Source organism: Artemia franciscana, unplaced genomic scaffold (assembly GCF_032884065.1).
Source record: "Artemia franciscana unplaced genomic scaffold, ASM3288406v1 PGA_scaffold_30, whole genome shotgun sequence".
NCBI lineage: Eukaryota > Metazoa > Arthropoda > Branchiopoda > Anostraca > Artemiidae > Artemia > Artemia franciscana.
In genome coordinates, this window is record NW_027062662.1 from 1,582,438 (window position 1) to 1,594,952 (window position 12,515).

At 36.5% G+C, this 12,515-nt stretch overlaps 1 protein-coding gene across 1 annotated transcript in view; it reads left to right on the plus strand.

Moving 5' to 3' along the window:
- The first annotated feature begins 5,149 nt into the window (after positions 1 to 5,149).
- Positions 5,150 to 12,515, plus strand: part of LOC136041591 (uncharacterized) — a 98,386-nt gene continuing 91,020 nt past the window's right edge. Inside the window, exon 1 of the mRNA XM_065726288.1 lies at positions 5,150 to 5,326. The gene's annotated coding sequence lies outside the window, so the exon portion shown is untranslated. The remainder of the gene's footprint in view (positions 5,327 to 12,515) is intronic.

The window sequence follows — 12,515 nt, forward strand, 5'->3', positions numbered from 1 at the left end:
TGATTTTGACAAAATCCTTGGTTTTTAGAGGGTGGTAAAAAAATTCTTGCGATTGTTTTTTAGGGGTTTTTCCTTATCCGTCCCATCATATCAAGGTATTTGTATGATATACGCCCTACCTAATGTTCTTCTGATATGTTTCTCTGACGCTTAGTCCTAATGAAATATATCAATGTAAGATAAAGATCTAATACTTTAGAAGCTATATATTTGCACATTAGGGGAGGGAGGTAAAGTAAAGTGGGTCTGCATGCCTTATGTGCTAGGTGAAATTATTCTCCATATTATGTAGTAAGAATTGTTTTCTAATTTCACAACGTCCAAATGCTTTGGTTAAAAATTGAGCTAAAATCACATAAAAATATATTGTACCAACAGGTGGGTTAACTATCTTGAAAAATCTGCATATTGTTATTATTTTGAATTTTTATGCACAAAAAGTATTGACAAATTTTACTAATTAGTTTTAGTTAATTATTTTCAAAACTTAACGTGGCAATCTGCTCCACAAACCTACGGACATTCAAGAAGGAAGTTGATGAATATTATTCAAGTGACATTTTCTCCTTATGCAAATTTATTAGAAGAAATGCAAATTAAGATTTTTGTTTTGTAGAGGCTTAACGGCCTGCCATCAAATTTGCGAATATATTTATTTATTTATTAACACTGACACAATATGGCACCGCCTTAGCAGCTCCATAGTTTTGAAATAATCAAAGCAGAAATCTTAGAAAATATAAATTCTCAGGGAGGAATGGACTTACGATGGGCACAGTGGCCAAAATATTTTTCGTTACGATGTCCTTTGTACTTTCAGGAATGAAGCTAAGTAAAGCATAACCTGCTGCATCATTTTATTATGTTCTAACTATTTTGCAATTTTCAGAAGCCATGATGCCGCACGGTGGTCCATTTGTCATCAAACATCCATGCAGTCCAGATAAAACAAAGGATGTTTTAGACTAATAATTTGCACGTTCGGTTGACTAATTTAATAAATTTCATATATTAATTAAATTAAAGAGAATCTTGCTTCCATTGGCTAGTCTAGAAATACTGACAATTCCACTTTAGTCAAGTGCATTCCTAAAAAAAGTTAAATAAAAAAACAAGCTTTTTTTAACTGAAAGTAAGGAGCGACATTAAAACTTAAAACGAACAGAAATTACTTCGTGTATTAAAGGGGCTGTTCCCTCGCCAACGTCCCGCTCTTTACGGTAAAGTTTGACTCTTCCTCTCAATTCTACATTATAAAACAGTAAATAACTTTAAAGTAAAGAGCGGGACGTTGACGAGGGAACAGCCCCTTTAATACACGGAGTAATTTTTGTTTGTTTTAAGTTTTAATGTCGCCCCTTACTTTCAGTTAAAAAACTTGTTTTTTTTTTAAATTTCTGAACGTTTTTGAATTAATACATGTTAGATTTTGGCTCTCCGAAAATGAATAATTAAAACGAAGTTTGCGTATTAATTTTTTGCTAAATGGATTTTTCTTACTTTTGACGGGACGATTTTGAGAAAAAGGGGTGGGGGAGGAGACCTAGTTGTCCTCCAATGTTTCGGTTACTTAAAAAGGCAACTAGAACTTTTAATTTTAGCGAACGTTTTTATTAGTAAAGGTTATACATACCTTACGATATAACTTACGTAACGAACTTCTACATTCGTATATTTTTATTTTGTATATTTGGCGGTTTGCCCCTCGTTAATACCTCGCTCTTTAAACTAAAGCTTTAATTTTGTCCTAATTCTTTAAGAATGACCCCTGAATCACAAAGGCCGTAAAATAAATAGTTGAAATTACTAACAATACTTTTGCGTAATGAGCCAGGTATATAGGAGGAGATGGATCCCCCATATAAGTAATAATCTCTGTTCTTTTTAAGTTTTAATGCTGCTGCTTACTTTCAGTTGAAAAAAAAACTTTCATAATTATTTTTTCATTGTTTTTTTTAATAATGTTAGAAAATCCTTCGCCCCTTCATGGAATTTCTCTTCCCCCGTGACAAATTCCTCTAAGGGAAGATCCTCTCATGTAGCGCCCTCCCCTAACCCCCTCCCCAACCAAAAAATCCCCCTCAAAACGTCTCTACACTTCCCAATAACCATTACTGTATGTAAACACTGGTCAAAGTTTGTAACTTGCAGCCTTCGGGGGACTGTGAGGAAGTAAGTCAGCCCCAAAGACATAGTTATTATGTTTTTCGACTATGCTGAACAAAATGACTATCAAAGTTTTGGTCCTTTGACTCTGGGAAAAAATGAGCGTGGAGAGGGCCTTGGCACCCTCCAATTTTTTTGGTCACTTAAAATTTCCGTTATAATGAGCCCTTTCGTGAAATTCTAGGACCACTTGGTCGATACGATCATCCCTGGGGAAAAAAACAACAAAAAAACAAACAAATAAACATGCACCCGTGATCGGTCTTCTGGCTAAAAATACGAAGTTCCGAATTTTTGTAGTTAGGAGCTCGAAACTGCTACAATGGGTTTTCTGATCCGCCGAATGTGGCGGTGTAATATTCGTTAAGATTCTATAAATTTTAGGGGGTGTTTCCCCCTATTTTCCAAAATAATACAAATTTTTTTAGGCTCGTAACTTTTGGTTAGTAAGGAAGAATTAGTATATATATATATATATATATATATATATATATATATATATATATATATATATATATATATATATATATATATATATATATATATATATATATATATATATATATATATATATATATTTATATATAATAAAATATAAAATGAAAAACGGAAATGCGACGTCCTGATCACAAGCGTATCAGGGATGAAGGCCTGACCCGCCGACTGTTGCGTTTAAAGGTTGGCGGCAAAAAGGTGGGTTCGCCACCTTTTGCTAGTGGAAGAACCGATTGTTTTGCCATTACTTTGTAGAGTATTTTTAAATATTTTATTAGTTTTCAATATTCAGTAAACTGTACACAAATATAGTTCGGTTTAATTTTTTAGGGCTATGACTATAAGTCAGCTGTGGTTGTGGTGTAAGTCAGCCCCAAAGACATAGTTATTATGTTTTTCGACTATGCTGAACAAAATGACTATCAAAGTTTTGGTCCTTTGACTCTGGGAAAAAATGAGCGTGGAGAGGGCCTTGGCGCCCTCCAATTTTTTTGGTCACTTAAAATTTCCGTTATAATGAGCCCTTTCGTGAAATTCTAGGACCACTTGGTCGATACGATCATCCCTGGGGAAAAAAACAACAAAAAAACAAACAAATAAACATGCACCCGTGATCGGTCTTCTGGCAAAAAATACGAAGTTCCGAATTTTTGTAGTTAGGAGCTCGAAACTGCTACAATGGGTTTTCTGATCCGCCGAATGTGGCGGTGTAATATTCGTTAAGATTCTATAAATTTTAGGGGGTGTTTCCCCCTATTTTCCAAAATAATACAAATTTTTTTAGGCTCGTAACTTTTGGTTAGTAAGGAAGAATTAGTATATATATATATATATATATATATATATATATATATATATATATATATATATATAATAAAATATAAAATGAAAAACGGAAATGCGACGTCCTGATCACAAGCGTATCAGGGATGAAGGCCTGACCCGCCGACTGTTGCGTTTAAAGGTTGGCGGCAAAAAGGTGGGTTCGCCACCTTTTGCTAGTTGAAGAACCGATTGTTTTGCCATTACTTTGTAGAGTATTTTTAAATATTTTATTAGTCAATATTCAGTAAACTGTACACAAATATAGTTCGGTTTAATTTTTTAGGGCTATGACTATAAGTCAGCTGTGGTTGTGGTTTTTCACGTTAAACCGCCAAAGATTCAACCTTTAGAAGTTTCCCATTCCCTCTCTACAACTTGGTTAAGAATGTCCGTGTTCCCTAATCACGTGGTGGGGGATATTCAAATACCCATTATGCTTTTTCTCATATACGCCTCCCATCAGCAAAATTGGTGAAACAGTGGTTATGCATTAATATGAAAAAACCGTGACTCTGGCCGCTTCAATTCTAATTATGGTTACTGAACAATCTTTATGCAATTATAGTTCTGGAAAAGAGCCATCTGTGGATATAGCCAATTGCAAATATAGTGTTTTTGTTGCGATGAATTTTTTTTGTATATCAGCCTTTTTTTTTAAAGTTGTTATTTCAAGGCGCTTTTTTCTATGTTTTGCAAAACTTTACTACCTGACTTAGAAGGTTGGACCTCAATTTGATTTCCGACCGGGAGCAAGGGCAGGATTCTTTTCCGGAGGAGGGGATGGAGCAAATTAAAAAAAAGGAATCAGGCTAATTACGAAAAATAAAGCGAAATGTGAGAGAAATCGTAAATATTTTGATATTTTGGGGATGTATGTTAAATCTAATGCTTCACTTCCCCTTCCCTTTGATTCCGTGCCTAAGGTGAGTTCTCTGAAAATATTTTCTCACATTTTGATTAAACATTCTCGATTATGAAGGGCTCTGACGAACTCAGCCCATCATCTGTAATAAATTGATGCTTACACACTTGGATCCTCCTCCTGGTACTTAAGTAGGGTTTTTATCGGGGAAGGAGCAGAATATTAAAAAAAATTGGAGGAGGGGTATTGCAGCCCAAACATTACGCGAGTTATACTCCAACGCAAAAAAAAGGAATAAAAGAAAAACTCATTAAAATATTTAGCTTTTCAAAGAGAGAAACGGTGACCAAGGACAGGCAGGCACATAGAACCCCCCTCCCCATAAAAGTATTTCGTAGATGTCTGATATTAGACCCACATACAAAGGGGTACTTTTCAAAATATAGGTGAGGGGGGGGCAAACAATCTTGGACGGCTAACGCTCTTTTCTGCCTCTCCCCAATTAGTGCCGCCTCAGCCACTTCCAAATAGAGGGGGGGGGTCAATTTTGTGTTGAGACTACTCAATGAAATTACCAAAAAAGGCATTTTTAAGAAATTTAGATGACAAACCTATTGCGTTTTTTTTTTTATAAAATTAGCGTCACCATTCACATTTCTGGGCACACGGTTAGTCCCTACCCTGGTCCTTATTAGTTACACATGAATAGCACATTGATCAATTGGCTATGGACTTGGCTGATTTCAACAAAAGATAAATAATAGCCTAAACAGTGTTTTCGTGATTAGTTTTTGGAAAGGAGTTGGCGGAGAGCAAAGCGGGCGTTCATGCGTGGAAATGCCTTGAAGCGAAGCCAGCAATAGCAATATACAGTTCCTCGTCTCTCGCTGAAAAGTGGTGAATAGCTTATTGATTTGGCTAAATTTTAGTTTATTTTGGATCTATAACTTCAGTTCCTGGTCATTTTTATTCGATTTGGTGAGCTAGTTTTTAACATAAATTATGTTTTAAGTTGAGGTTTGGATAGACTGGTTGAGGTAGCGGCTCTCCATAAGCGGATATTTTTTAGACTGCTAATTTTATGTTCTTTTTTTATGGTTTTGCTCAGGTTTTTCCAATTCATCCTCAGCCCACCTAGAGTAGTCCTAGGCTATATAAAAACCAAGGTAAATTGAGCAGTTCATAATTCTGACCTTAGAATAAAGTGAACATAAAAATTGCTGGTAAAATTCTAGTTGATTGACTTCTTGCTATTTTGGAAAGTTGTTGGGTTAGGAAATTAAAACTTTTAGGGGTACCCTCCTCTATATAATGCAGCTTTTTGTGCATTACAGCTTATATTTTGGTCAAATTTGATCCTATATTACTATTACAAGTGTACATCCTTGCTTGCAGCCTTGCTATACTTTACCCCCCCCCCCCCTCTTAATGTGCAAATATATAGCCCAAGTTATATATTTCCTATTTTAAGAAAACAATCCTTCCTTCATAATATGTAGAATAATTGATAAATCTTTACTTTCGTTCCAAGTGCTCTAAAGTGCGTATTACTGCATATAAGAAGATTCTGACTATCACATACTGTTTCCTTGTCTTTATTAGAGAGGCGCATCCATCTCTGGTTGACCCTCCTCCTAAATGGGTCTAACTAAAAATGTATAAATCAGGATTGCTTACAGGTAACATTACCTGTAGACCGAAGCGTATTAGTCCATGAGCCCCACGGGCAGTGGGGACAGGTCTGTATTCTATGTTTATTTAATAAAGAGTGATAAAACTAAAAAAAAATCCAACGAGCTTTATTAAATAAATATAGAATACAGACCTGTCCCCACTGCCCGTGGGGCTCATGGACTAATACGCTTCGCTCTATAAAGTATAGCATAGCAGGTAAAGTATAGCAAGGCTGCATGCAAAATGTTTTATGTTAACTATGATTATTCTGCATATTATGAAGTACAAATTGTTTTCTTAACATGTTTCCTTCTCTCCAGATAGCTCTCTAGGGCCTAGGCAAATACCTATATATGCAATAAATTTTCCATGCATTGGGAATTCACACCTACTTTTGTCTGTATGTTACCTTTGGAAATGACCAAACGCTAATAGCAAAGAATAGTACCATTCATTCTTGTTTTCAAATGTGAGTTGTTACCTGCAATTGCGTCCCAGCCCCACCCCCCTTTCTGGTGGGCCAGATGTGGCCCTAGACTTTATGCTATACAAATCACATCTCGATTTGTTGTTCTTTTTTCAAATTTGTATTATTACACACTTGTTGTTAACTGTTGTTGAGAAAAACGCATGAAAATGATGAAAATTTAGATAATCAACAAAATATTGTATTTAGCCTAGGGCTATATGTTGCTCCATAAGAGGGAGGGGACGCAACTGCGTAGAAAGGAATGAGGGAATAAATGGCACTTCTAGCGTGGGTAAATATTATATATTTACAGAATGTCCAGATTGCCCAGAAACAAACCCCGTCGCTTTTGTGCAAGGATATTACCTCAAAGAGTTTTAAGTTTATTTTGGATATAAATTTGCTTTTTAATCCTTTTGAACTGATGGTGGTTTTTCAGAATTTTGGCAAGGTCAAAAGTAAAAAAAAAAATCTATACTGATCTCCTGATTCATTATCTTCGGCCGGGAGTACAGTGCATGGCTGGGGGCAATTCATCCGACGGGGCAATTCGATTTTAGATCGAGAGCTATATTCAATGACATCACCAGCGCAAGATTGAGAAAACTAGCGAGTGCTAGGGTAGGTGTATACCCAGTATAAGGGGGAACAAGTTACAAAAATCGGGGATGACGTACCATTGGCCTTGTTAGCCTAGAAGTTTATAAATATTTTTACGATATTCTCTTTCATTTCTTTTATTTCTTGTTCAATTTGCGTATTTTTTTAATTGTTTTTTTTTTTAAGTGGAGGCCGTGGATAAAATTGTCGAGGATTTAGAAGATGCAGCTAGACTGCATAATAGTAAAATATTGCACTGGAATGTTAATAAATTGAGAGGGAGTAGTTTATATGGACTTGTCCCAGTCAAACAGTTCGTGGTAACGAACTGTAGTAAGGAGCGACCCGGCTCAATAGTAAACGAAACTCTAAAAAACGGAATTTCGATGCTAAAAGATATATCAAAAGAATCGGATTTTTATGCTGATTTCAAATATATAAGTTTCATCAAATTTAGTCTTTGTCATCAAAAGTTACGAGCCTGAGAAAATTTGCCTTATTTTGGAAAATAAGGGGTAACACCCCCTAAAAGTCATAGGATCTTAACGAAAATTACACCATCGCATTCAGCGTATCAGAGAACCCTATAGAAAAAATTTCAAGGTCCAATCTACAAAAATGTGGAATTTCGTATTTTTTGCCAGAAGACAAATCACGGGTGCGTGTTTATTTGTTTTTTTTGTTTTTTTTTTTTTTCCCCAGGGGTCATCGTATCGACCAAGTGGTCCTAGAGTGTTGCAAGAGGGCTCATTCTAACGGAAATGAAAAGTTCTAGTGCCCTTTTTAAGTGACCAAAAAAATTGGAGGGCACCTAGGCCCCCTCCCACGCTCATTTTTTTCCCAAAGTCAACGGATCAAAATTTTGAGATAGCCATTTTGTTCCGCATAGTCGAAAACCATAATAACTATGTCTTTGGGGATGACTTACCCCCCACAGTCCCTGGGGGAGGGGCTGCAAGTTACAAACTTTGACCAATGTTTACATACAGTAATGGTTACTGGGAAGTGTACCGACGTTATCAGGGGGATTTTTTTGGTTTGGGTGTGGGGTTCAGGGGAGGGGGATATATGGGAGGATCTTTCCTTGGAGGAATATTTCATGGGGGAAGAGAAATTCAATGAAAAGGGCGCAGGACTTTCTAGCATTACTATAAAAAAAAAAAACAATGAAAACATAAACATAAAAAAGTTTTTTCAATTGAAAGTAAGGAGAAGCACTAAAACTTAAAAGGAACAGAGATTATTACGCATATGAGGGGTTCTAAAAATACTTTAGCATAAAGAGCGAGGTATTTAGGAGGAGATAAACACTTCACTCTTTATGCTAAAAAATTTTTAAATAATTTCAACTATTTATTCTACGGCCTTTCTGATTCAGGGGTCATTCTTAAAGAATTGGGATAAAACAAGATTTAGTGTGAAGAGCGAGGTATTAACGAGGGGACCAACCCCGTCATATATATAATCAAAAATATAAGAATATAAAAGTTTGTTACGTAAGTTAATTCTTAAGTTACGTATTTTTTTTTTTACTAATAAAAACGTTCTTTAAAAATAAAAGATCTAGTTGCCTTTTTAAGTAACCGAAAAATTGGAGGGCAACAAGACCTCCTTCCCCAACCCTTATTTCTCAAAATCGTCTGATCAAAACTAAGAGAAAGCCATTTAGCCAAAAAAAGAATTAATATGCAAATTTCATTTTAATAATTTATGTACGGAGAGCCAAAATCAGACATGCATTAATTAAAAAACTTTCAGAAATTAAATAAAAAAACAAGTTTTTTTAAATGAAAGTAAGGAGCGACATTAAAACTTAAAACGAACAGAAATTACTCCGTATATGAAAGGGGCTTTTCCTCCTCGACACCCCGCTCCTTGCGCTAAAGTTTGATTCTTTCTCGCAACTCTACTTTTTAAAACAATAAAAAACTTTAGCGTAAGGAGCGGGGTGTCGAGGAGGAGAAGCCCCTTTCATATATGGAGTAATTTCTGTTCGTTTTAAGTTTTAATGTCGCTCCTTACTTTCAGTTAAAAAAACTAGTTTTTTTTTATTTAATTAAAGACAGGAACGAGGCCATAGTTAGTGATAAAGAAAGTACTAAGGAGAGACGGGCCGACCATTCTGAGAATATGCTAAACCGAGATGGATTGCAGGAAAAGATATAGAGGAAAATGAAAAAGTTTATGATACCTTGAATGTGAAGTAAGATTTGTTTTGTGATGAAGAATTAGCGACAGTACTAAAAGGATTAAAAAATAATATGGCTCTAGATAATGATAGTGTGATAAATAAGTTCCTTAAGTATGGTGGCTCCGAGGTTAGAAATAAGTTACTGAAGATTATGTTTTTTGAAAAAGGGGAAGTACCTAGCGATTTTAGGAAAACCTTAATTAAACCACTATATAAGAAAGATGAGCAGAGTGAGTGTGGTTATTATCGAGGCATTAGTCTAGTCTCTTTAGGTAGCAAATTACTTAGTAATATGATACTTTTTAGACTGAGAGATGTTGTTGACAGTTTTAAGAGAAGAATAGTGCGATTTTAGAAGAGGTAGAGGATGTGTTGACCAAATGTTTACTCTTAGATTAATAATTGAGAAGTGCCTGAGTTATCAAACCCCTTTGGTCCTCAGTTTTATAGATCAGGAGCAAGCGTTCGGTTCAGTTAATAGAAGAGCTTTAGCAAAGGTCTTATCCTTGTATGATATACCAGACAAATACATCAAAGTGATTAGTGCTGTGTACGAGAAGAACACTGCTGCGGTTAAGTTAGGAAATGAGGTTAGCAGCTGGTTTCGTATTAAATCAAGAGTTATGCAAGGTTGTGTTCTATCCCCCTTTATATGCATTATTTGATGTAGCCTATTTTGTCTTGGGAAGCACAGGAGACGCAACTGGAGACCTCGGAATCAAATAGAGAGGAAAAACTCTCCTGAACTTAGATTATGCGGATGATTTAAGCATCCTAGATGAAAGTGTGAATAAATTGAATGAACTTTTGGAGATTCTGCGAGTGCAAGGTGCTAGAATAGGCTTGAAAATAAATGTTAAGAAGACCAAGTCAATAAGATTAGGAATAAGTGAAGATGCAAAGGTGACGTTGGGTTGGTTCACTTACCTTGGTAGTATTATTAGTAAAGACGGTGGGAACAGTGGAGATGCTAAAAGTAAAATGGCCAAGGCCCAGGGTATTTTTTCACGGTCAAAAAAAGTTTGGAAGAATAGGAAGATAAGTCTGCTAATCAAGATTAGAACATTCGAAGTTGCAGTGATGACACAGGTCAAATATCGCTCTGAAGCATGGGCGCTCCGAGAAGCAGATGAACATTTGCTAGATGTTTTCCAGAGAAATTGTCTATGGATTGCTCCGGGTACCCGGCTGACTGACCGCATTTCAAATAGTAGGCTGTGTGGTTCAATCCCGCTTTCTAGGGAGATAATGAGAGAAAGGTTGAGATGGCTAGGGCACGTTCTGTGGATGAAGGATGACATATTGCCAAAGACTGTTTTTTGCCAACTGTCAAGGGATAAACGGAAAGTAGGTCGTCGGTGGTTGGGATGGGGGGATGTCATAAAGAAAGATCTAAAGGAAATGGGAACTTCCTGGGAGGGTGTACAGTGGGAGGTTTTGAATACATTGGGATGGAGGAGGAGCGTGCGTAGCTGTTTTGGCCTCAGGTGCCTTGGTGCTGCGGCAAGTTGTTAGTAGTTGTGCTAGTGGTTTTTTTACTTCACCTCACCGCGAAAAAATACATACAGAACTAGCAGGAGGGTGCCTTTTCTTGAGATGATTAAATTGCTTTAATTGAGTTGTCTATCAATGAGGAACCGATATTCGGTTCGTCTAAAAAGCTGTAAATAATCTGTGGGTTAGTGTCTGCTTTCAGCTGGATGAGAGGGTCAGAGGTGTTTATGCCTATGAGCCCTTGGGGCAGAGATAAGCCCTTGGTTTCTCTCTCAGTATTAGTTCCTACACATGAACTTATTTCTAGTGGAGAGAGGGGGAAGGGACAAATACACCAAAGCAGGAAAATTGTTCGGGGGAGTTTTTGAGGACTGAGCAAATAGCAAAGATGGTCTTTTTACAATTCAGCTTCATCCAGTATCAAATTCTGGTACAAATATTGTACCACCCTCCAGGAAAAGTTCCGTGTCCGCCCTTGCATCCTTAGGCCAAAACCATGGATGGAATACCCCCCTAAACCTCTATATGCAGAGAAGCTCATCCGACGTGTGCACAGGACTCTTTTCTGTGGAGAGGGAATTGTCAAAAGTGGTGAAAAAAATATGTTGAAAATCGAGCAGTCGCCCACTTTCCACCTCATGGTGTATATCTCGGAGCATCGTATGTGCCGCAACGTTCCGCCACACGTGGCATAGCCCCTGCAACGCTTTGGTGACGTTGAGAGGTGCCTGGCATGCACCACCTGGTGTACATTGTTTCTGAAAACTAGAAGCCGCTTCTCGAAAATCATGAAATAATTGCAAAAATAGTACTTAGGCTATTTATAATATAGCGATAACACTGTTGTTCTTGATATGTTATAAAACTTGTTTCTATGCGTGCAGTTGGAGATAATCAGCTTAGTCTGAGTGAGACAAACTACTATGCACGTTAATTTTAATGAAATATTCAATATATAGAGTTGGTTAGGTTAGGTATGTAATATAATACGTTCTGGTCGGTCATCTTTCCACAATTCTCTGTTGTAGTTTCCATTATTTTGTTACTAAAGTATTACATTTTCATCATATCTTGGTATATTTCAATAGGAATAACCTTATTTCACTTCTTGGGTGTGGTTGTTACAATACATAAGTGTCTTAAAAACTTGCAGGTTTTTAGGGATAGGGCAGTATCCTGGCTACCTCCACATTTCCCTGATCTCCATTATTACATGCATACGCTATTTATTATTTTTAATTGAATCATTGGGGTAGTTATTTTTCAGTGCGTGAAAAACGTAATAAAAACAAGAAGTAATAAAAGGCAAGTAGAAAGGTAGGTAACAGGTAAGTAAAGTAATAAAAATAAGAAGGTAAGAAAAACAAGAAGAGAAACAGAATCTTGCGACTGCAGTAATTTATTGCCTCAATGGAAAGTTTCCTGGGAAAGCAACAGCTGATTCATTTAGGTTTATTATGTATACACGAACAATCAAATTACTTTACAAACAGTTTCGAAGTGGAATACATTTCACAGCAGAAAGGTGTCAAATATTGACCGTTTTTGTTCCATCTTCCAACTCATCGGTAACTAGACTTTCCCCAAAATTTTACTCTAATCTGTGTTTCGGAGTGCATTTCCGTCGAAATGGTCGCAAGTTGGCAACCTCGCATGAAACAGAATGATGGAAATTAGTGGTGATAACAGATGAGAGATTTAAATAGCCGGTTTTGTGTGCTTCAAATACTTTAACTAAT